General features: G+C 36.2%; 1 protein-coding gene across 6 annotated transcripts in view; it reads right to left on the bottom strand.

The window, feature by feature from the left end:
• Positions 1-22,435, bottom strand: part of SPR (G protein-coupled sex peptide receptor) — a 2,424,528-nt gene that overhangs the window by 872,854 nt on the left and 1,529,239 nt on the right. For all 6 annotated transcript variants that reach the window (XM_081726000.1, XM_081725998.1, XM_081726002.1 and 3 more), the window contains one exon: positions 8,736-8,791. The gene's annotated coding sequence lies outside the window, so the exon portion shown is untranslated. The remainder of the gene's footprint in view (positions 1-8,735; positions 8,792-22,435) is intronic.

The following is a 22,435-nucleotide window of genomic DNA, read 5'->3' as shown; positions in this document are numbered from 1 at the left end:
CTGGGGTTAACAATGGAAATAATAGGACGAATAATTACAAATGAACTGGGCCCAAGTTAAGTTGCTTCTCGCTGGGTTCCACGAATATTTAACGATGATCAAGGCGAGGCAAAGATTCGATCAAGTGTTGAAAATATGACATACTTCAGAGAGAAGGGACGCAATTTCTTTGGAAAGTTTTGTAACATTTGATAAATCACAGATTCCATTAATCGACCCAGAAGAAAAGGCAGTCGATACAGTGGAAACACACAAATTCAACACTACTTCAAAAATTTTGTCAGGTGCCATTCAATGAGAAGGAGCTGTATGCTGTCTTCTGCGATTCGCATAAAAATGTTGTCCAACCCCGTTCTGAAAGGTCGTACAAATTATGGGCGAGAGTATTTTCATACATTTTGAATACAGATTTTTTTTGCCAAAATTGACTGAGAAACGACCACAAATGGCAGCAGACAATTATTTCAGAATTACATGGGATTTTACCTGGGGACGAACCCAAGATCACGTACGTACAGTAAATACATGCAAACTGTTTACCTGCTAAGAAGAAACTTTTACGAGAGTCCATTACATATTTCGAAAGATGAATGATAAAATAGAATTACGATGTATATTATACATATATATATATATATATAAGAGAAGGCAACTTTTTATTTTTTGAAAAAATGAAAATTCCGATGTCAGTCCCCCTTTCTTTGATGGATGTTAAGATACCCTTCCGAAGCACGCACATATTTGGGTTCCCACCGAATGTGTTGAAAAGATGATGCAGGGAACCTTGAGTCTCGTAAAGCAACTGAGAGCTAATGGCATTTTGGCTGTGAGCGTTACCATGACAACGAAAGCGTTAGGCGTGCTCATCGACTTCTTCTCAACCGTAAATGTGTTCTTTTGTGCAGGACGGTGGCAGCTTTACGTGAACCTTACCTTTGATGCTCACGGCTTCTTGATTTGGTGCATGGTTTCTCACAATTAGGATGCATTTTCCACACTGATGGTGCATGTCCAATTATATTTCCTTTTTAAAGTTTTTACAGTAGAATTTTTTATAGATCTATGTGGTAACGTTTCTCACAATATTTCTCCCTTTAAATTTCAGTTACTGAGAGAAAAGTTGCATGGTTTCTCACATCATACTCAATACATGAGTATCGAACTGTATTGATATATATTATTATCAGTAGTATTATCAGTATTGATATATAGTAAGTAGTTATTTAACAAATAGCGGTGTCACACCTACATCACATGAGGTTTGTTCTATATGGTGTGGTATTTTCCCTATATTGAAACCGAAAGATACAACGGATTTTTTCCTACTTACGGTTAGTATAGACATTAGAGTAGAGTGGGACCCTTAAAATTCATTGTAAGAAACCTTTTCTGAACATCTATTATCATTTTGACTATAATGGTCAACGTTAAAACTGGATATTATTGATTTCTCCATTTCCAGTTCCAACAGAGGGTTCAAGAAGAATATGGTACATACTGTTGGAACTAACTTGATTAAAAAAGGAAAAAGAAAGGTCCTCGCTATCTCTTTATCATTCTTGCTGAATGTAAGAGCGTTCAGTTCTGGTGTTTGGGGTCCCCGGCTCGATCCCAGCTCGCTCCAATTAGACTTTACGGTAGACAAACACCGTGTGCGTGGGTTTTCTCGAGGTTGTCTCGTTTCCTCCCACTTTCTTCATTTAATTAATTTCTCATCATCACCGTCCCTTTTAGCCTACCCGGCATAAACGTGGGACGTAGAACAAAGATTTCATTTCATTTTTAGCTATATGTAAGAAGAATACTGAAACCAAAACTTGTAGTGAATTTCTATGAATTCTGGTTTAGTAGAAAATTAAAGATGGAGACAAAATGAATTCTTGAGGACGCTCAATGGCCCTTTACAGGAAACCTTTTAAGATTTTGCTATATTGTAATCCACGTTAAAACCAGAAACTGTTCATTTCTACCACTTCCGGCTCGAATATGTTCACCTACGAACTCGATTTCTAATTCCCATCCTTTACTAAGATGAGTGGTTAACTAAGGACTTTATATTATGGGACGAAGATAAGAAAAGATTTTCGGTAATAAGAAGGTAAAATCTGTTAATGAATAAAAAAATATGATGTTGAACGATCGAAGAGGTAAAACACTCACAATTAGTTCAGGGAAAGCATCAGATTAGTAATATGTCTAGGTATGAACATTTTATGTGTCGTAACGAAAATGAAGTTAAATGACAATTGGAAAAAACCTTTGTTATAATGTGAGATCATCACGAAGAATAGAAGAGTAATAATAGAGAGTGGAAATGTTTAAATTATCGTTCGACGAGAGATGTGAAGACTTGAACGATCAAATAAAGCTCTTAGAATTGCTTCGGGATTTCAATATTGTAAACACAAAAGGATTGAAGGAGGCCCAAAAAGAAGAATATTTGAAACAATCCTGTGAAATACAGTACCAAAAGTGAATGAATAGGTGATGATTTGAAGAAAGGGGGCAATACAATCAGAAAGACAGATCAACCTGATTGTGGTTTGGGTGATATTAAGAGAAATCTTAGACCATGGCTGAAGTAACAGAAACCGTCGCCGCTAAATGTCAGCGAGGTCGCAAAACTATTTAGAAAGCATGGTGTTATCTGAAAAAAATCTTACACAGCAATCATGCGTGAGTGTTAAAAGTGACTTTCAATTGAAGTAAAATTATTTCGAATAAGTGGCCGAAAACATACCATTTCCATAAAGATTGGAAACATTTTTTTCTTCTTTGTGCCGAGGATAATTGTATTGTAGAGTTATATTTGTAACTTATTCATTGCAGCTTAGGAAAATTCAAGATTACTAATAAAATCCCAACTGACCAAAGCAGTATATATATTAAGATTATATATTTGTGTTACAGTTTCGGCTATATAACATATCCTTCCTCAGACACATTGTGACAGAAATATCCAATTTTGACAGCTTATATGCAATCTAAATGCAAGACACGCCCACTTTCTGTTTACAAAACGTAAACTTTTAATTGGCTCTGAAAAATAGATTTTTAATTTGTGTAGTCACTTTTACTTTTTGCGCATCTGTTATGAACTCTTAATTAAGTGTTTGTCACATTTTCTATTCGCTATTTCCCATATGCTGTTCTCCATTATACACCTGCTTCAACAGCTCGTGTTGATCCTTTTAATTCTTTCTTTCTATTTTGTCCATCATCTTTTCCCATAATTCATGTATCACAAGTCTACTAGACCAATTCATCTACTTCTCCTTCCCATATTCCTTAATCCACTGGGCTTCTTTCCACTTTCTTATCACACTCCTTTCTCCCTTTCTAATCCTTTTGTTCCTTCCCAAACTGTTTCATGTCCCGTTTCTTTAATGTGTTTATATATTGCATTGTACTCTCTTTATAGTCTGGCATCATCCTTATGTTGTTTTATCCTTTGTTCTAATCTCTTTCCTGTTTCTCTTATGTACTTCATATCGCACTCTTTACAATTAACCTAGTACACTACTCGTTCCTCTTCTGATCTTATCTCCTTTTCTTTCTTCTTTATTTTCTCTCTCACTAAGTCTACTATCCTCTTTCCTCCTTTCCCGTAAGTTTTAATCCCTTCCTTCCTTAACAGGTTCTTCAGGATCTCTGTTTTCTCACCTAAACTTTCAATACCAAATCAACTTGCTTCTTTCCCTGCTTCTTCCCCTTTTTCTTTCTTATAAATTTTCTCTTCTATATCCGTTTCCCTTTAATAACTGGCACAGTATTTCTATGTCTTCTTTCCTTCTTTCTTCGTTGCTATTTATAATTTCTTTCTCTTTTTCATGTTCTGTATAAAATTCTTCTTAATTGCCCTGTCTACGTCACTCCTCTTTTTTCATTATATCCCGGCATCAAATTGTTTCCTGTACCACCTCGTTTCGAATTTTCCATCCTATTCAGACTTTCCTCCTAAAGGTGAATTAAGAGAGATGAAAATGCAGTGACAGTGAATACTAGGTAGATCGCCAAAGATTCTGATAGATAGTTTGTTGTAGATCATTCACTCAAAATGGCCGGCCACCTCTGCTTTAGAAAGATTTTAGATAGATGATTTGTTGTATTTAGGTAGGCCTACTTGTTAATGGAAAATAAGGAAGAGAACAATGAAACACACATCGCAGAACTTCTGACTTACAAACTTCCTTCCAAAAAATTGAATCAGGTATTAAAAAAAACAAGTAAATGTCTGTTCAATTTACCCAAGCCGTTATAACGTTACTTAACTAGAGATCCACAGACAAATCTGTTTTAGCAGAAAGATAAAAGGAATACGTAGGAGTATAAAGAATAGATCATGGTAACTACTTTTAAGAAATAAAACGAATTCTTATCCTAGCTTTTTTTCTCTCTCTATTGACGTTAAAGTCGTCAATAATTACTTTCACGTATTTTCTAAAGCCATGCTTTTATGACATATATCACATATTTATGCTGTTTTTTAAGGTATGACACTAATGTTGTATCCTTAAGATAATCTGTTGTTGCCCCCGTTGCTGTGTTCCGGATTTATGTGCACAATACTAGATAATCGATCCTACAGTATGGTCCTATGGTCTATCTTCAAATTTATGACCAATGATCAGAATATATTATTTGTACCTACTTCCTACACTGTGAACGTCTGTAAAGCTCTCCCAGCAAGATTATATTCTTCAATATATATATATATATATATTCCTTTGTTATAACGTTTCACGTCTAGTAATTTGGGAAATCTGAAACCTCAGCGTTTTATTTATAACTTATTTCTGAACTATCTATATAAAACAGAATAGTATTATAAATCATACATTTTAAAAGGATTAATATCAAGCACTTTTTAAGGCACGTGAGGTTTAGATTGCCAAAAAGCTTACCAATGTAGTCCCGTTCTGATCTCCGGGTGGGGGACTATTCCTGGAAGAATCATCAGAGAAGAAATTAATAATAACTTTCATTTCAGCATAGGAACCTGGCACGTATGGACGTTATGACGTATAGATAAACTTGAAAATTTGAAAGTGAAAATGGACAAATGTAAAGTGAACATAATGGGCTTGAATGAAGTGAGATGGTCAGGAAAAGGAGAGACAGTATCGGAAAATTACACAACATTCTATTCGGGTGGCGTTAAGGTTGAGAATGGTGTCGCCTAGCAATGAAGAACAAAATAGCAAGAAGTGTAACCAAAGTGGAACGCTGTAGTAACAGCTTGATTTTTGTAAAACTAAGTGCAAAGCCAGGTATATATATGCCAACAAGAGACCAGATGACAACAAAGTAAAAGTAATGTGTGATAAAATTAGCGACATATTGCACCAGGAGGGAAGAGTTAAGATCAACGCCATAGTAATGGGGGAGTTTAACAGCATAGTAAGAAAAGGAGCTACGAATAACGTACGGAACCATTTGAAATAGGTAGAAGAAACAAACGGGGCCAAATGCTTATTGACTTCTATAGGCAATATGATATGGTGGTGACGAATACGTGGTTTAAGAAAAATAAAAAAAAAGGCTATACACATGGAAAAGTGCAGGGGATAAGAAATGCTACCAAATCGATTACATTCTTGTGAAGCAACGTTTCAGGAATAGTGTACGAGACGTGAAGACATTATCGGGAGCGGATATCGATTCGGATCACAACCTCGTAGTGGCGAAACTGTAAACCTGGTTAAAGACAATCAGGAAAGAATGGAAGGGGAAATCGAAAATGGAACTTAAAGCGACTAAGAAGTATGGACAATGATGTGAAAGAAGAGACTAAAGAAAAATTGTGTGATTGGCGAAATAGTAGACAATGTAGAAAATAGTTGGGGAAAAGTTAAAAAATATTCTACTTGACACACTCCACAACAACACTGGCAAGATGGAAAAAAGCACGGAGAAAACCGTGGGTAACTGAAGCGATGCTTAAGAATACGGAAGGACGCGGAAGGGCGAAAAGCATGGACGTCAAAGGATACAGAATTCTGAATAATGAATTGAGAAGAGAGACAGACAAAGCCAATGAAAAGTACATGGAACAGATATGTGAAGAAATAATGGAAACTTCAACGGCTCGGTCGATATGATCTGATGTGTCAGAAAGCACAAGAATTAGAGAGGAAAGCTAACAAATGGATATGCACATTTAGAATCGAAGATCAGCAAGTGCATGTAAGAACTGAGCGTCAAATAATTCTTAGAGTTGGGGAGGAATACATAAAAGATCTGTATGACCAGAAGATCCGCCACAAAAATATTGCGATCGAAGCAGACGAAGAGGTGGATGATGAAAAAGGGCCCACATATTGAAAAGTGAGGTAGTACAATTCATCAAGGACATGAGGAAGAGGAAGGCCACTGGGGACGATGAATTACAGCATATTTGCTCAAGATATTAGGAGACAATACAACGAAAGTACTAACTTCACTTATTAACAAGATCTACCTGAATGGAGAATGGCTGAAGGATTTTCTTGACGTTACAATGATAGCATTACCCAAGAATTCCGGAAAGGAAAAGGCACCAGAGATGCTATTGGGTTGATGAGAATTATCTTAGAACGAGTTCTGGACGTAAAGGAAGAGTTGGGTTTGTGCTTCACAGACTGGCGAAAAGCTTTCGAGAGGATCAAGTGGACGAAACTTTAGCAACTACTTAAATAAATTGGGGTTAACTGGAGAGACCAACGGCTCATTCGCAACCTGTACATAGGACAACGAATCAAGATACGCTTGAATGAAGGAGAAACCATTAGTGTGGAGAGTGGAAGAGGAGTCAGACAAGGATGTAGTACGTCGTTCCAATTATAAAACATTTACAGTGAATGGTTAATAAAGGAAGCATTAATGGGAATCGAAGATTTCAAGATTGGAGGGCAGATCATTAACAAGATCAGGTATTTAGATGATATGGTTATTATAGCTAGAACCGAAGAAGGACAACAGGAGATGATTGACAAAATAGTTGGCACTGGGAAACTATATAGAAAGAAAATCAACATCGAAAAATTTAAGTCATGAGAGTATCCCGTGGAAATGCGCCCTTATGGATCAGAGTAGAACAGAGTACTTGAAGAGGTCGACCATTTCAAATATCTGGGAAGTATTTAGACGAAAGACGCGTACTGCACCAAAGAGATCAGATCGAAAATTGCCATAGCCAAAGAAGCATTTAACAAGAAAAGGTCACTCTTAACTAGTAACCTTAATATTGGACTAAAGAAGAAGTTGGTCAAGTGCTATATATGGAACATTGGACCTTATGGTTCAGAGACTTGGACATTACGGAAGTTAAAGAAATATTTAGAGAGCTTATAAATGTGGTGTTGGAGGAAGATGGTGAAGATAAAATGAACTAAAAGAGTAACAAACGAAGAAGTTTTAAAACAGATTGGAGAGAAGATGACGCTTCTAGCCTTCGTAGAAAAGCCAATTGGATTGGACACATCTTGCGAAGAAATTGTCTTCTTCATACCGCTATAGAAGGAAAGATGGAAGGAAAGCGAGGAATAGGAGGAAGAAGAACACAACTGATCGACGATTTAAAAAATAGAAGAAAATATTGGGAGTTAAAAGTGGAAGTTGAAAATTGAGTAACATTGAAGAAATATTTCCAGGCCCAAACTGAAAATAAGAAGAAATAAAAAAATAAAAAAAAAAACTCACTAGTCCCACGACCTGCCAGTAGACAGAATACTTAATAATAATTGAATACTGACCCATTGGTCCGCAATTAGAGACATCCTTACGGTATATTACATGAAACATCAACTATAGATTCTGAAGAAGTAAATTGTTGAACCAAAGATCATTTATCTATTATATAAAAATGAAACGGCAGGAAAACTGACTGAACTCAATGTTTTTATATTATATATATAGTTATCAGCTGCATAGAACAATCCTTATGTTACTTAAGGAGGGAGTGGAGGTCAAATTTTATGCATTAAATTGAGTTTCTCACAAATTCTTTCAAGTTAGGAAAATCGTTAAATATAAGTAGAATATATCCCAGTGTTTTAAAAAATATTTTGGTTTTAAGAGGAATGATTTCTTTTATAAGTCATTTCTTCAAATTAAGAGCAATGTTGCCTGTTGTTTGTGATGCGATCAAGGAGAAAGGTTGAGCAATTTGAAATGAATCATGCAATATGGCTATAATGTTTTTATAATGTATTTTGACTGAAGAAATCAATGAAGGATTTCTTCAAGGGGGTAAGGAAGCTCAAAATCTCAGTCAAAGATACAGAATATCATGAACCCGTGAAGTTAGGAATACTAAACTATATATATCCCGGTTTTTCCGTTTTAACAAGAGAAGGAGGACATTTTCTATAATTTATTTTTCCACATTGTGATCAATGTTACCTGAAGGTTGTGATCGTGTCAGGAAGAAACGGTTCAACAGTTTGAAATGGAAATTTGAACATAATACCTACTTCAAACCAGGATTTTACCATGTTATTTTTATTAAAAGGCGTATCTTAAGGGGTTAGGGGGCTCAAAAGTGTGCCAAAAATAAACTAATTGTTTTTTTCGTTATTCATAAGGGGGAGAAGAAGCTTAAATATATTCCATAGATATATTCTTCCCATGCGAAGAACGGGCAGTTCAGCTAGTAAATTCTAAAATAATACATTATTCAGAAGTGAAGATGACTTGTAAATTCTAAAGGATATGTCATTAAAAGAAGTAGCAAAGATGTAGAAAATGGTACTTACATAGCATCCTGTATGTGAACACACTTGTAACTACTACAATTGTCTAACACTCAGATCTGCAAAGATATGAATAACGCAAATTGCATTCAATATATATAAAATTAAACACCAGTACTTTTCAGATATATACAATATTACATTATTATAAATAGTTTTTACTGACTTATACTTAAATGTAAACTAAATTCTATCACATTTACACAGAACTCTACAAATTAAATTGAATTTCCTCATGACTATAGACAACAAACGCGACTCGGACACGGAAGATCCGAGATCGATCCCTGATGGGAGTTTGTGTGGTTTTTATTCCACGTTGAGCTGTAGGTCAACGTCTCAAATGATCTTGGTATCTCAAAAGAGTGATTAAATTCCAAACGTAATCAAATAACCAACCAGCTAAAATAGTCAGTATCGGCATCGTGAGACACAGAAGACTACACATTATACTGTAACAGCATAAAATGGCGAGCAACTAATTTGTATAGTACACTTTCTGTATCATCAAGACTTCCGATCTGTTGTCTTCAAAGATGCAAATTCAGCCGATAAGATTACACTATCTGGAAAATATGGTAGATACACTGTTTCCAAAATCAGCAATTCTTTGTGATTCACAATGTAGATAGTGTTATAAGGTTTACTTTTCACAGCGTGTCAATCAGAATAGAAGTACCTAAAGGAAATGATTAGAATAATATGTATAGTAATGATAGTATCTCTAACTACTTCTAATGTACACAGGGACCAGAAGTTAAATTGCAGTAGTCTTCATGAAGTAAAAGATTCGTTGTTAAGTGGTTTAGCAGCAAAACAAGAAGAGCCCCTGTGATTTGCTGATAGTCGTATAAGTAGTTTAAGACTAAGAATAAATTAAATCTTTTTCATTGTGTTGGAATTAACTAGTATTACCAAATCACAGACCATCAGAGTCCGAACAGGCGAGCAAACTTTCATGTGCAGCTTTGCCCTAGGTAACGCCAAATCGGGGATAAGTATTTAAGTAACAACTACTGTGTTGCTAATTCGATATTTATCACACTATATTTAGTAACTCGAATGGCATTTGCCGGCCCTAAGTTTGAGAAATACGTATTTTATTAGTCCGTTATATATATTAATATACAAATGAAAATTCGCAACTGCTATATCGGTGGCGAATCTTGTCCCAACCCCCAAGCAAATTTGAAAATACTTTCCTGCAGAGGCACACCCATGCAGAGGGTCTACCACGTCCGGACTCCCTCCAAAACTTCCCAACTCACATATATGTATACACTTTATTAATATAACTATACACCTCTAGCAGAGAAATGATTGGTGTATCAAAGATTTTAAATTACACTTCATCTGTATTCTCTTCTTATAACCACAATATAGTTCTTTTTTTTCTGAAAATATTGTTGGCAGTACTTTACAGTTACTTATCGTCTTTTCGGGTACAGAATAATACCCATTCAGTACTACATTGTCGTAGTGGTTTGTAGTGTTGGACCCTCCCAACATGCATTTCTCGATGCACATCTGCGTTGTTAAAGTGTCGTCGTTTTTAGCGTGAAACTTACAACTTTGAATCTCTGACTGTGAGATAATTCTCATTGTCTAGGATACACATCAAGTTGAAGATCCACGCTTCATGTTGTTCCAGCAAATAGAGCTTATATTTTTAATAATATTCATTTAATAAGTTCAAGAATGGAAAACGAAAATAGAGTTTGGAGTTTAGTCTGAGAAAGTCTACATATTAGAGGTACTATCCCATCATTTCTCTTGTAAGCTAGAAGCTAGAAAATACAAGGCTAAATGACTGACTGAAGACCAATACCTCCTAATTATAAAGCACGAGTTAACATTTGATTTACACTCGTTTTTGGAAGATATATTTTGAATTTGAGGACTTGGTTGTTTAGCCCTGTTGTACGTGTATTTTCTTTAACTTTGCTTTCTTCTTCTTCTTCTTCTTCTTCTTCTTCTTCTTCTTCTTCTTTTTCTTATAATAATAATAATAATAATAATAATAATAATAATAATAATAATAATAATAATAATAGTAGTAGTAGTAGTAGTAGTAGTAGTAGTAACAGTCAGAATTGTTTTAAGTTTCCCTAACTTCATGACGAGTGTATCTATTTCATATGCCATTTGATACGTATATTTTCATCCATAATACAAACTACAAAGAAAATAAATGTGATAATTTGAAACACAAAATTATTTCTATCACGAGCGTTTAAAAGTTCATTAATTTATGAATATTTTATCTATTGTAGAGCAACAAAATTTTGTTTAGTTACATTTTTCATTCATTGAACTCATATAATGTGTTTTGAAATAGAAAAAAAATGTAAAGCAAATAATTAAAAATAATGATAATAAGCAAATGTAATAGCGAAGTTAAATATTAGAGAAGAAAATATTAATATACAATGCTTTTTTGTGTGAGGGGGCATTTATAAACTTAATTAAGTTATTTAGGTACTCATCGTGATGTACTGTCTTTTTTTCTGGACACTTCCATGATTTTCAGTTTTATATATTGTGTGATATCCCGCACATGACTTTGTTGATAAACAACCTACACGTGCTTATTAAGCATTAACCATGTGCGTTCTATTACGACGTATTACGGTGGCAGACGTCAGAAACACAAGCGAACACTGGTCACGTAACGACGAAGGACCATCACACTGTAGCACCTACATAACCAGGAGGATCTCAGCGATCATTATCAGAGTATGGCTGGCCATCTTTGCTCTCTCAGCTTGCCTGGAGCTCTGAGAGGAACCTAACTCAAAGCCTTAAGTTTGTTCGGAACTCCATGCCTCCTTTTCTGCTCATTTATTTTGCTAGGAAGTCTGTGGGACTCCTAACCTCAGTCTTTGTGGCCTTTAACCCTCGTCTCCTTGCCTGGAGCAATGGGACCCTAAATCCAGTCCACTTAGCTTACACGGAGCTCTGCGGAGATCCTTTCCTAAGTTGCTCGGGCCTTAGAATACTTTATTTTATCCAAGTATTGCAGAATTTTGCATTATAGTAATTTCTGTCATGTACTGTTTATGGAATAGAGGGTTTTGTAATAAGACTTGGTAGTGGGAGAAAACTATTTCGGATTACAATTTGTTTTAACTATACCTGCATAAGCAGAACTTTACAATATATAGAGATTTATTAACTGTTTTGCATATATTCTTTGTCCTCACTTACGGCAAAAGTTCGCATCGACTAACAACACTCATAGCGGGATTAGATCAAATCTAATTAACGTTGTTCTAAATAAAGGAATCAGTCAGTGATACTTTGTCAATGTCAGTTAATACACACCATTCATGGTTGAAAGCAGTAAACAAAGAAGCAAATAGAAACAAAAATATTGTCTCGAGACCTTTCAATGTGTCCCCATACAATACTTCTTTGTCCTCAATGCTACAGCACTAACCACGAATGTGATTTGGAGCATAGCAAAAACAGCATTGTAATTTTCACCACTATAAAGTACAGAGGATGTAATTTTCATTACTATAAAAAACCTTGAAGTGCACTCACAAACGAAATTACTTCGACCTTTTGCATCGACACTTCTGTACACAACTGCCTCAAAATTTCCATAATCACTTAGATATTTAATTCCTAGGCTGATACAACTTCCTATAATTACTGTGCCATGGATTTCAGCGAATTAACATTCTCTTCTGAAGCATCTTCAAACGTAACATTTGTAAATAGCATGGTAGATGGTTGGTTGGGACACACAAAACAGAGTGACCGCAGCATGCTGTACTGGTGGATTCTCCCACTTCTTCAATATCTTAATTCCACCAACACTGTGACGTCAGTTTCAATGTGGCCTGTTTCTAATATAGCTTAGTTCGAGATACAGTTCGAAATAGGTCGTCTGCTTATCATCGTACTAGGACATTCAAACTGAAATGTCGAACACCAAATCCGTGTAGTCGTTTAACAATGAGAGGAAAAGTAAAATATGCACGTAGAAGTCCTTTAATGTAATCCAACAAGAATTACTATTTACTTTCGACGCTGTTCAATTTCGCACATCGTAAGTTCTTCGCCAGCTGCACATCCCAGACACTACTTGCTCAATATTTTTACGCTGTGCATATGTCATACTGTTCTGTATGAATGGTCAGGCCTATCATCCCCTCGTGTGTGTACATTTTTTACTTTTTCTTACCATATCATTTTAACGCGGCTAGGACTCCCAAACGTTTCGGATTTACATCATCTTTCCTCCCAGTATTTGTTCAAAACTCTGAAACTTAAGTTAATATAATGTGTACAGTATTTGTTTTTAAAAACGTTATAATAAATCATCGGTTCTCAATTTATACTCTATGTCATTCACGCTAACGTGTGGAACTATTATTTACCGGTACTTAACTCCATTACTTCATCGAAAAGAAACCCATAACTATATGCCTCTATAAACAACTAAGTCATACAGTGATATTTCGACTCGTACAGAACATGATTCAACGCACTTGATGCATGTGTGTGGAAATAGTGGATAGAAGAGGGTCGTACGAAAAAAAAACAGCGTGTACTGAGCTACACAATGCGACTACAGCACGGAGTGGCCGCCATCTTGTGCTCATGGCCGCAACACACCTTTTAGTTCATTCCACAGTGTTGGTTTGACCCTGGACCACCGGAACGGGTGTGAGCTTGTGTACGTCGACAGTTTGACACCATTTGCTGTGGGCTGGACTGATGGCACGTATGCTATTACATCGACTGCTATTGACCTACAACCAAAAGTATCCAAAACTTAATGGGCAAGTGAATGCCATTGGTAGCATACTGAGTGGGAAAATGTAGGATATGTTGAAGCACGATTCGTTCAGAAGCACTACATTTCGCCAGTTAGCACACCGGCGACTACTTTCATGTCCCCATTGAAGTCTAGAGGTATGTTTGGTTACTGATCAGCGACAGTCGACATAATAACATGCGTGCCACTAATCTAGCTCGCAGCAGACTGCGTCGAATCTTTAACGCAAACAAATCTACACCTGTTACAATGCTCCAGCGTTGAGCTAACACTATGAACGATGCTGTACGGCCTGTTACGGTCACAAGAGCAAAATGGCGGCCATTCCCTGCTGCAGTTTACATTGGTGATCAAATACTCACTCTCCGCTTCGTACGACGCTCTTCTACCCACTGTTGCCACACAAGCATCATTGTTGTAGTAGCATGCTCTATATAAATCAAAAAGTTACTGTATAGCATACTCTTTTCTCGAGGATCGATCATTTTGCCCTGTTCGAACACACGCACGTGCTGATTTTGCACCTTTTGGCATCAGCTGGTATTTGTTCTCATGATTCCACTTCGTTTGGCGACTCTTGACTAACTTAGCGTGACCTAATATTGCCACAAGCGAGGATGTGACGCTAACTCAAGATGAAATGCTGCTGAGCCTACGTGCCAGCCATCTCTTTGCGAATTTAATTAGTTATTGCTGGTAAACTATTCTACTCATCTTTCAAGTTTGGTGTCACTTGGGCAATTGATTCTTGGTGTTGTAATTTGCATAACCGGTATAACTTCATCCATTTCCATGCACAGTATACTTTCAGAAATATTTTAAGGAAACTTGAAATTTTCACTTAAGTTCTTTTCACGTAATGTTATTAGCATTAACAATGTCACATTCAAAATCAGCATAAATAACGCTCAACTGTTGCGGAGCATTGTTGAGAAGTATAAAAAAGACATAGTTTCTTAGGAATTCAAGTTGAAAGCAAATGGAAATTTCTGACGTATGTGTGCTTATATTTTAAATATAGAAGAATTTACAATATTTGCAATATCCCAGGTCAGTGATTTTAGCTATTTCTACTCTAGCACAAGAATATAGTAGAATCTGTAATTAGTAGCCTATATTGTTTGGTGTGCCATTTGAGATTTACTTTACTTTTAGCAGGTAGTATCCTATTATGAACGACATTTCTAATTTAACGGTACATGCGTTCCCAAGATTATTGGAAAGATAACTTATATAACACGATTCTAATTAGGAAAGCCGCAGCGTACCAACAAACTGAGAAAATGAAGACTAATAAAGCCTAGCTAGAGATTATCTTGTTTTCATACAGCATTTCCAATTAGAATTTAGATGGCCTTGTTAGATGTTCCTATATTGGAAACGTAGTTTTGTCAATATGTAGGCCATTGTCCCAGCTTCCATAATAAACAACAACAAAGAAGTGCGTATGTCAACACGTCCAAAGGTATAAGCACATTCACACAAATTCTATTTTGCTTTTACGCGTATCGCAAGTGGTTCAAACCAGTTTAATTTTCTCCCATAAACTGTTCATCTTTCTAACGCCTCCTCCTTCATTTCTGATATACATAGTTATTTTTTTTCTATTCAGAAACACCTCAACTTATGCAAATAGAACGTTCCAGGTGCTCTTTGCCTTAAGTCGGAATTCATACAAGCCGAATTTCTACCATAACCTACCAGTAAGATAGATCGCAAACTATGATGGAAAAAAAAAATAAAAAAAGAAACTTCTGTTTAAAAGCGCTGCAATACTAAACATCAAAATTCGAAATATCTAATCTTAATCTTAACTATATATAAAACTACATGAGCTGATATAAATTAAAGGGGTACTTCCGATTGACTTGGAAAGTTGAAATTTGGCATGATCGTAGCTTCCCGAGACTAACCGACAAGAAAATTGCCAAAAGTGTATATTTTTAATTTTTAGGGGATCTAAAGGAGGAATGAAGAATTTCCCTATTTTATTTAAATGTGTTTTTTTTCAACCTATAATCTCATATTTCAAGTACTTGAAATTGGAATATAAATTTGAAATTCGGTATGCTTGTACGATTTCGTTAGCGTTAACTAAGTAAATAAGTAAAAATAAAATTTTCTAATTGTAGAGTGGTTTTATGAGGAACTGAAAAATCTTTTCCATGTTATTTACATGGAACATCTTCTACACTCCAAAATATTAAAGGGTATAAAGAGGGATGAAGAAATTCCCACGTTATTTAAATGGGCGTTTTCTTGGGATACAAAATCTTATCTTTTAGATAGTTGAAATATGAAAAAAAAACTTGAAATTTGGTAGAATTTTGCATTTAAGAGGTATGAGGCCCAGTAAACGTGAGGGTCATGGGGCGAAGCCCCCAGCTGCGCCAAGTTCAGGAAATGTAATTAAAGAGCAAATGCACAAAATTCACTCTTGATGGAAAGGCTGATACCTAAGAGATGCGAGACCGTAGGCCGAGCAAACGCGGGGGTTTGGGGGCAGGGCCCCCAGCTAGCCAGGCTAGTCTTCTAATATAAAATTTGAAACTGACTATATTTGTGACTTTATAACTCTCGAACTAACCGACCGATCTCATTCAAATTTTTAACATAAATAAGGTTCGGGCCTGGGTTAGTTTTTATAATTTCACTTTCACGGTGCAACTTAGGGGAGAGGAGAGGTATTTAAAAATGATCGAAAATGACCGATGTAATTATCGAATTCATAGTTTTCGGAGTTCCTGGAATGAACAGTGACACTTGCGATGTCGTTTAAATCTAAATTCAACCCCGCAACTTAAGAGAGGAAAAGATTATAAAAATGATCGAAAATGACGATATAAATGTCGAACCCATAGTTTTCGGAGTCGCTTAGACGAACAGTGGCACTTCCGATGTATTGCCCCCTCTGCTAAGAGCGAACAATCTGCTATAGTACTCGCGCCGAGTCTTGAGGCTTGGGCGCTAAACGAATCATAGAAATATTTTGCTTTAGCTCCGATACATCGGAAAACTTCGATAAAATTCGTGGAGTCGCTTCCCGAGCGCACACTTGGAGGAAACGTCAAACAGCTGAAATTCACCAACAATGTTGCCAAACTTTAAACACATAGTAAACGAGTATTAGGAAAAAATCTAAAAATTAGCAATAATAACACTGCACAACAATAACCACTGTAACAATTATTCTAAAACGGTAACAATAACACGCATAGTAACAACGAACATATTATGCAACTAATAAGCAATTACAAAACGGAACTTGACGCGAATCCGACAACACTGTACTCTCGGTAGATGTCTTCCGTGTAGCACGAGAGACGACACCAGGGTTGTCAACCATACGATAATTTGTCGTGATATACGATAATTTAAGTCTTAATACGATATACGATAATGCCTTTGCGATAATAGGTGAATATACGATAATTTTAAAACGTACACTTTTTAGTAGTTTTTGAATGTGCAAATAAATTGTAGGTGTGCAATAAAGAATTATAAAACACATTTTTAACAGTCATTCTCGCCAAAAATAAATCAATAACGATTTGTGAATTGGTAACCCTGCATCTATCACATTTACGTGGAGGTGGCAATATTGTTTGTTCATGATAGAAGGCTCTATTATTCGCTCACGTGAATGTTAGCGCCTTTGTTTGGATGTGAAAAACAAAGAAGTTAAGAATCGTTCTGTGGCAAGTGAAATTACGTATCGCGTAATTACTTTGCGTAATTAGGTATGATAAGGATAGTGACACCGATGAGGAGTTCGAAACTGAAGATTACTAGGTAAGTTTATTATATATTATTGCTATTATTAGTAGTATTATAGCTACTTGTTTATACAATTATCACGCGTATAACACGAATATACGATAATCTTTTGTAATATACGATAATTTTAAGGACGAAAATCGATAATTTTGTTCTCCGAGGTTGGCAACGCTGGACGACACTGACAAAAGTTGATGAGTGGGGACTGATGACCAGAACACCCTCACGTTCTATTGGGTGGTGAAATCGGTAGATCTAGGTGAAGCTTCACGACTCGGCGCGAAAACTATAGTGCTATATAAATACGTCACAAAACCTTATATTCTTGCAATACAAACTGTTTAAATAAATTCTTATTAAAATCCGTTAACTGCCAAATTTTTCAGATGATGTTTAGCATGCACCTTACATTACCTTATAAAGTAAGGAATACATTTAATTAGAATATCTCAATCAGTGATGGAAGTCAAAGAATTAACATTCAGAAGAATGAACTAAACTATAATGAATATAAATATGTGAACTTTTGCCAGTTGGTCAAGTATTACCAGCTGCTGCATGCAAAAAATATTAAATCTTCAAGTGAGAATCGTGGCTGGAACAGGTTAAACAATAGGTATTACTAGAGCTCGGAAGTTGAGGAAAGATTCTCTTTTTTTTACAAGTGCTCGAAGATGAGACTTAACGTATGTTCATTTTGGGTCATTGTAGACCAGAAAATTGTGGATTTTATTTGTTCTTTTTTGTTTGCTTTTTTCGGCGTTTTGTTTTCGTTTATTGGTCTTTTTTAAAGCCTTTCGTAGATCTTATCGTCTTTATTTTTGCACTTCATCTTTCGACAACAAATTTACTGGCCATTAACAGGAATCACCACAACCTCTTAAACATCTTGGGCGGTATTCAGAGCGAATTCGTTAATGAAGCTTTAGTCACAGACTAGTTAGTGGCATACTAGCTCTTTAGTAAGGAAGGTGTACTTTTTGGTATTCAGGGTCTACTTTAAGTACAACTAAATAGTTGATTTAGGTATGATTAACTAATATAACCTCAATGCATCCGGCGAGAAAAGTAAATGTAGCAACTACGGAAAGGTAGATGTGTGCATGCGTAGTCTGTAAACATGAAAATACATGAAATACGAAATGTTGTGTCGCACAAGCTAAACCGTGGCTAAAAGAAAACCCTCTGGTCTAGATTAATTAGTCACATGTGATTAACATCGTCAACTAGTACGTCCTAATCAGAGACTCTGAATGACTAACGGATGGTTATCAAAAGTGTAAACTCGTAGTAGGGCATTAATCAGACGTCAAAACGACTCTGCGTAAGGCCCCTTTTCTTTAGTAAAGAAAATTCCAATGATAAGACATTCTTCAACGATTGGACTGATAAGACCAGATCTGGAAAAATCACAAGTCAGGTATGGAGGCGTTACAATGTCCTTCAACAAGGGGAGTGGGGGTGGGGAAGTTCTTATTTTAGTTTGTACTTCAGTTTGTGGAGGAAGGACAGACTGTTAACCTACCAGAAGCTTGTATTTCTTGAGTATTATATTCATTAAATATGTAATTCTTATTAAATTGAGTCTTATTTTTACGTCCCCTTTTCCAATTCTTAAGTTCTTTTCTTTTTAGATATTTTTAGGTCTTTTTATAGGTCCTTTTTAAGCAATTTTTAGATCTTCAACTTCCGAACCCTACTTATTACACAAAAACTAACCTTCGAGTTGGTGGGGACTTCGTTTCCAGACTCCTGCATTTGTTCGCCATACGGCCTTGCATCTCTCATATCTCTAACGTATCTCTAATCTTAAGGGATTTCGAGATATGGCTGTTACCTCATAAGAATTGCAACTTCACTCTATTTTCTTCACTGATTTTTGATTCCCTTGTAGGGGAAATATTTTTTAAAAAACGCTTAAACGCGTCTATAATTGAACCTGTCATTTCAAAAAGGCCATATGTCCACAAAAAGTAAATTGTTGAGGAGAAAGAAACAACTCAGGATTACAGACTCGACGTGTACAATGGCATCGATGATATTGAGGCAATAATGTAGGATATGTAACATAATATGACCATACAATTAGTCTTTTCACAGGGGATGCGCGTTTCTTCGCGTACGTGTCGAATTTGCACTAAAATGAAAATGTGGTGGGAATGGACATATGGCCTTTTCGCAATGACTGATTCAATTATAATATCCAGAGCAACTTAGAATGATGATAGACGGTAATTGGGTGTGTTACTTCGCATAGGATAGGTTGAGTTCAGGTTTGCCGACTCGACTGTGTTGTAGTATAGTGAAGACATGAGTTGTAGTGAAGTATACACACCTAGGACTGTTTGGTCAAGGAGAATACGAAACAAGCATTACTTTATTCTACGTTTACTATATCCGGGTCTCACTATATCTTTGAGCAATCTCATTCGCTTCCGACCACTCCTTCCAGCGCTCTGACGATCGATTGGAAGTTTTTACATCCAAGAAACGCTTTTTTTTTTTACACAAAATGAAACACCTATTCGTTAATTTTACATCTAGTTTCTGTCAAATTTCGTCGAAATCAGCTTGATTCACTAAACTGTTCCTTGTAAGTTCAAGTCATAATTATCAACTTTATCTATGTTTCTGTTATAACAGTAGCTACATCATTTGTACATTCATGTTTTATTCTCTAATAACCACAACTCCCACGACTTGTACAGATTGTTTGAGATGCACTCATGGAAAGCAACGGAAATTTATTTTCCTGGTAACATTACTTTTAGTGTTTTTTTTTTTTAAGTACAAAACGGATGAAAGCATATGACCACCACTTTTGTCACTTATATTCCAATAACCATATAACTGTGAAAGCATTTTAGAATCCGGAATTTTATATAGAATAGGCTCATATATGGAACCTCTTTTGATTGCTCGACTCATGTTGAAAGACTTTTGATTGTTACATGAAGTGTGAAATAAAGAGAGCGTTTCGTATTGCGCTATGTACGTGAAAAGCACAATATAAGAGATAAAAACCAATTCATTGGAGTTGTCGCAAATCAATATTTAAAAAAAAAAAAAAAAAAAAAAAAAGAGTACTGAAACCTCAGTTTCATCACTAGAGGGGAAAAGTTCTATCAAAAGACTTTTCCGACCAAAAAATATCAACAATTGTTCTTTTGTGATCATAATTCTTTTTCTACTTCAGTACTTCCATTTCCATTTTTATTTCAAATCTATTTTTTAACGAACACGCCTTTGTGGTACGTTCTGTTTTTAGTATCCATTCAGTTCTACGAGCATAAGTATTGTAAAAGTATTTTTTTATTTCTTTCTTTCGTGATTTTGAAACTATACGGACTGCTAAAAAGAGATGTAACCTTAAACTTCGGGAGGATTTTTTTTCAAGTGCAAATCACAGAAAAAAGTTTTAATAAATATTGATCAGGGTGTCTGTCAGAAAGATTGTATCTCAGGTATCTTAATGCAATTTCTTTACCCTGTAGCTGAAAGAGTGATGGGTTAGGTTGGGAACTAGGACTTGTGATACGAACGTACAGGAGAGTTAAGTTGATTTTGAGTTTAACGTCCCTTTCAGCAGCGAGGCTATATCAGACGGAATCTACTGGTATTAACGTGGAATCCGAACCACGATGAGTTCGCGCCAGGAATCCAACCTGAGTCTCCCAAGCCAAAGGCGCGTACGCTAACCGCTTAGCCACGAAGGAGCTCCAAACGTACAGAAGAAATATGCAATTATGGATTTATTACATTGGTAGTTATTTTCATATACTATTAATTAACATTCCTCGGATGCAGAGCTCTGTAATGTCATCATAATCTTCATAGAGGGTCTCTAAGTAATGATTTGAGTTGATTTTAGTTTACCGTCCCTTTCAGCAGCGAGGCTATATGAGACGTGGACCTACTGATTAACGTGGAATCCGAACCACATGAGCTCCCGCCGGGAATCGAACCCGGGTCTCCCACGCCATCAATAAGTAATGAATTAAAAAAAAACTTTCAATAAAGGGGATCTTCACCTGCGCACTCCTGGTGTATACCATATACCATGTGAATGTAGCAGATCATACGTAGGACAAACTGGACGTACAATAGAACAATGATGTAAAGGAAACTGCAGTTATATAAGACTTCAGCAACCCGGAAAGACAGGACCAGCAGAGATAGTTAAGGCCCGAAATGATTTTACAAATACCACCATAGTAGCCAAATGCAGCAATTTTTGGGATAGAACAATAAATGAAACTATAGCTATCTCACGGGAAAGGAACAGTCTCAATAGGGACAATAGGTTTCCACTCAGCCCTATCTGGTCGGCCCTTTTCAGGAACAAAAACAGGCATTCAACAAAACAATTTCTCGTAGCCACAATAGCAGCCAATGAAGAGCTGGCATCCCTTAGGTAATCAGAAGCCAGCACTTCACTGAGCCAATCACAAACCCCCATTCATAGCTCCGTCCATAAATAGTCACCTTATATATAACACCCGGTCTCTCCGCGGCCCTCATCTCCGGTCTCTTCATTGCAATTCCTGAAGATGAATGCAATGGTTGCATTCGAAACATCGAATGTCAATACCTTCAGCGGACTGATAACCCTTGAAGACTTACTAAAAATTTTCAATGTTCGAAAGTAGAAAAAAAAATCCGTTTGTGAAGCACCTTTAACTGAAAGTAATAAAATCTATCTTATGAAACGGTTTCAAGAAATGTACTGACTGCTTAAAGTTTAACGTTCCATTTGAGTAGTGAGCCAATAAAGGTATTTACTATTGGCTGCCAAACGGAAAGGTCGTGGGAAGTTGTCGGCTAGTTTGTTACCACTTCACAACAAGCCTGTTGCACAAGTCATGCAAATCGCAGGCTGTTCTCAAGGAATGTGTCTTCTTGAAGCTTAATCTTCCACCTATCTCCTAAATGAAGTTCCAGGTAATTTCTCTGTTTTGGCACCTAAAACATCTTGTGCGTAAGTGACAATTTGCTGATGATAATTCACTAAAGGGAACTGTAGCAGGGTGTTTCGGGAACAGTGTTGCCACAGACTTAGCTCTGGAGTGGGCTGAAAAATAGTACCAAATTGAAACAAAAAGAGCTGAATTCATTATTTTATACCAAAGTAATACAT

The sequence above is a fragment of the Thermobia domestica genome, chromosome 9 (assembly GCF_964235325.1).
Source record: "Thermobia domestica chromosome 9, izTheDome1.hap1.1, whole genome shotgun sequence".
In the NCBI taxonomy this organism is placed as follows: Eukaryota; Metazoa; Arthropoda; class Insecta; order Zygentoma; family Lepismatidae; genus Thermobia; species Thermobia domestica.
This window is presented reverse-complemented; position numbering and strand designations above follow the sequence as displayed.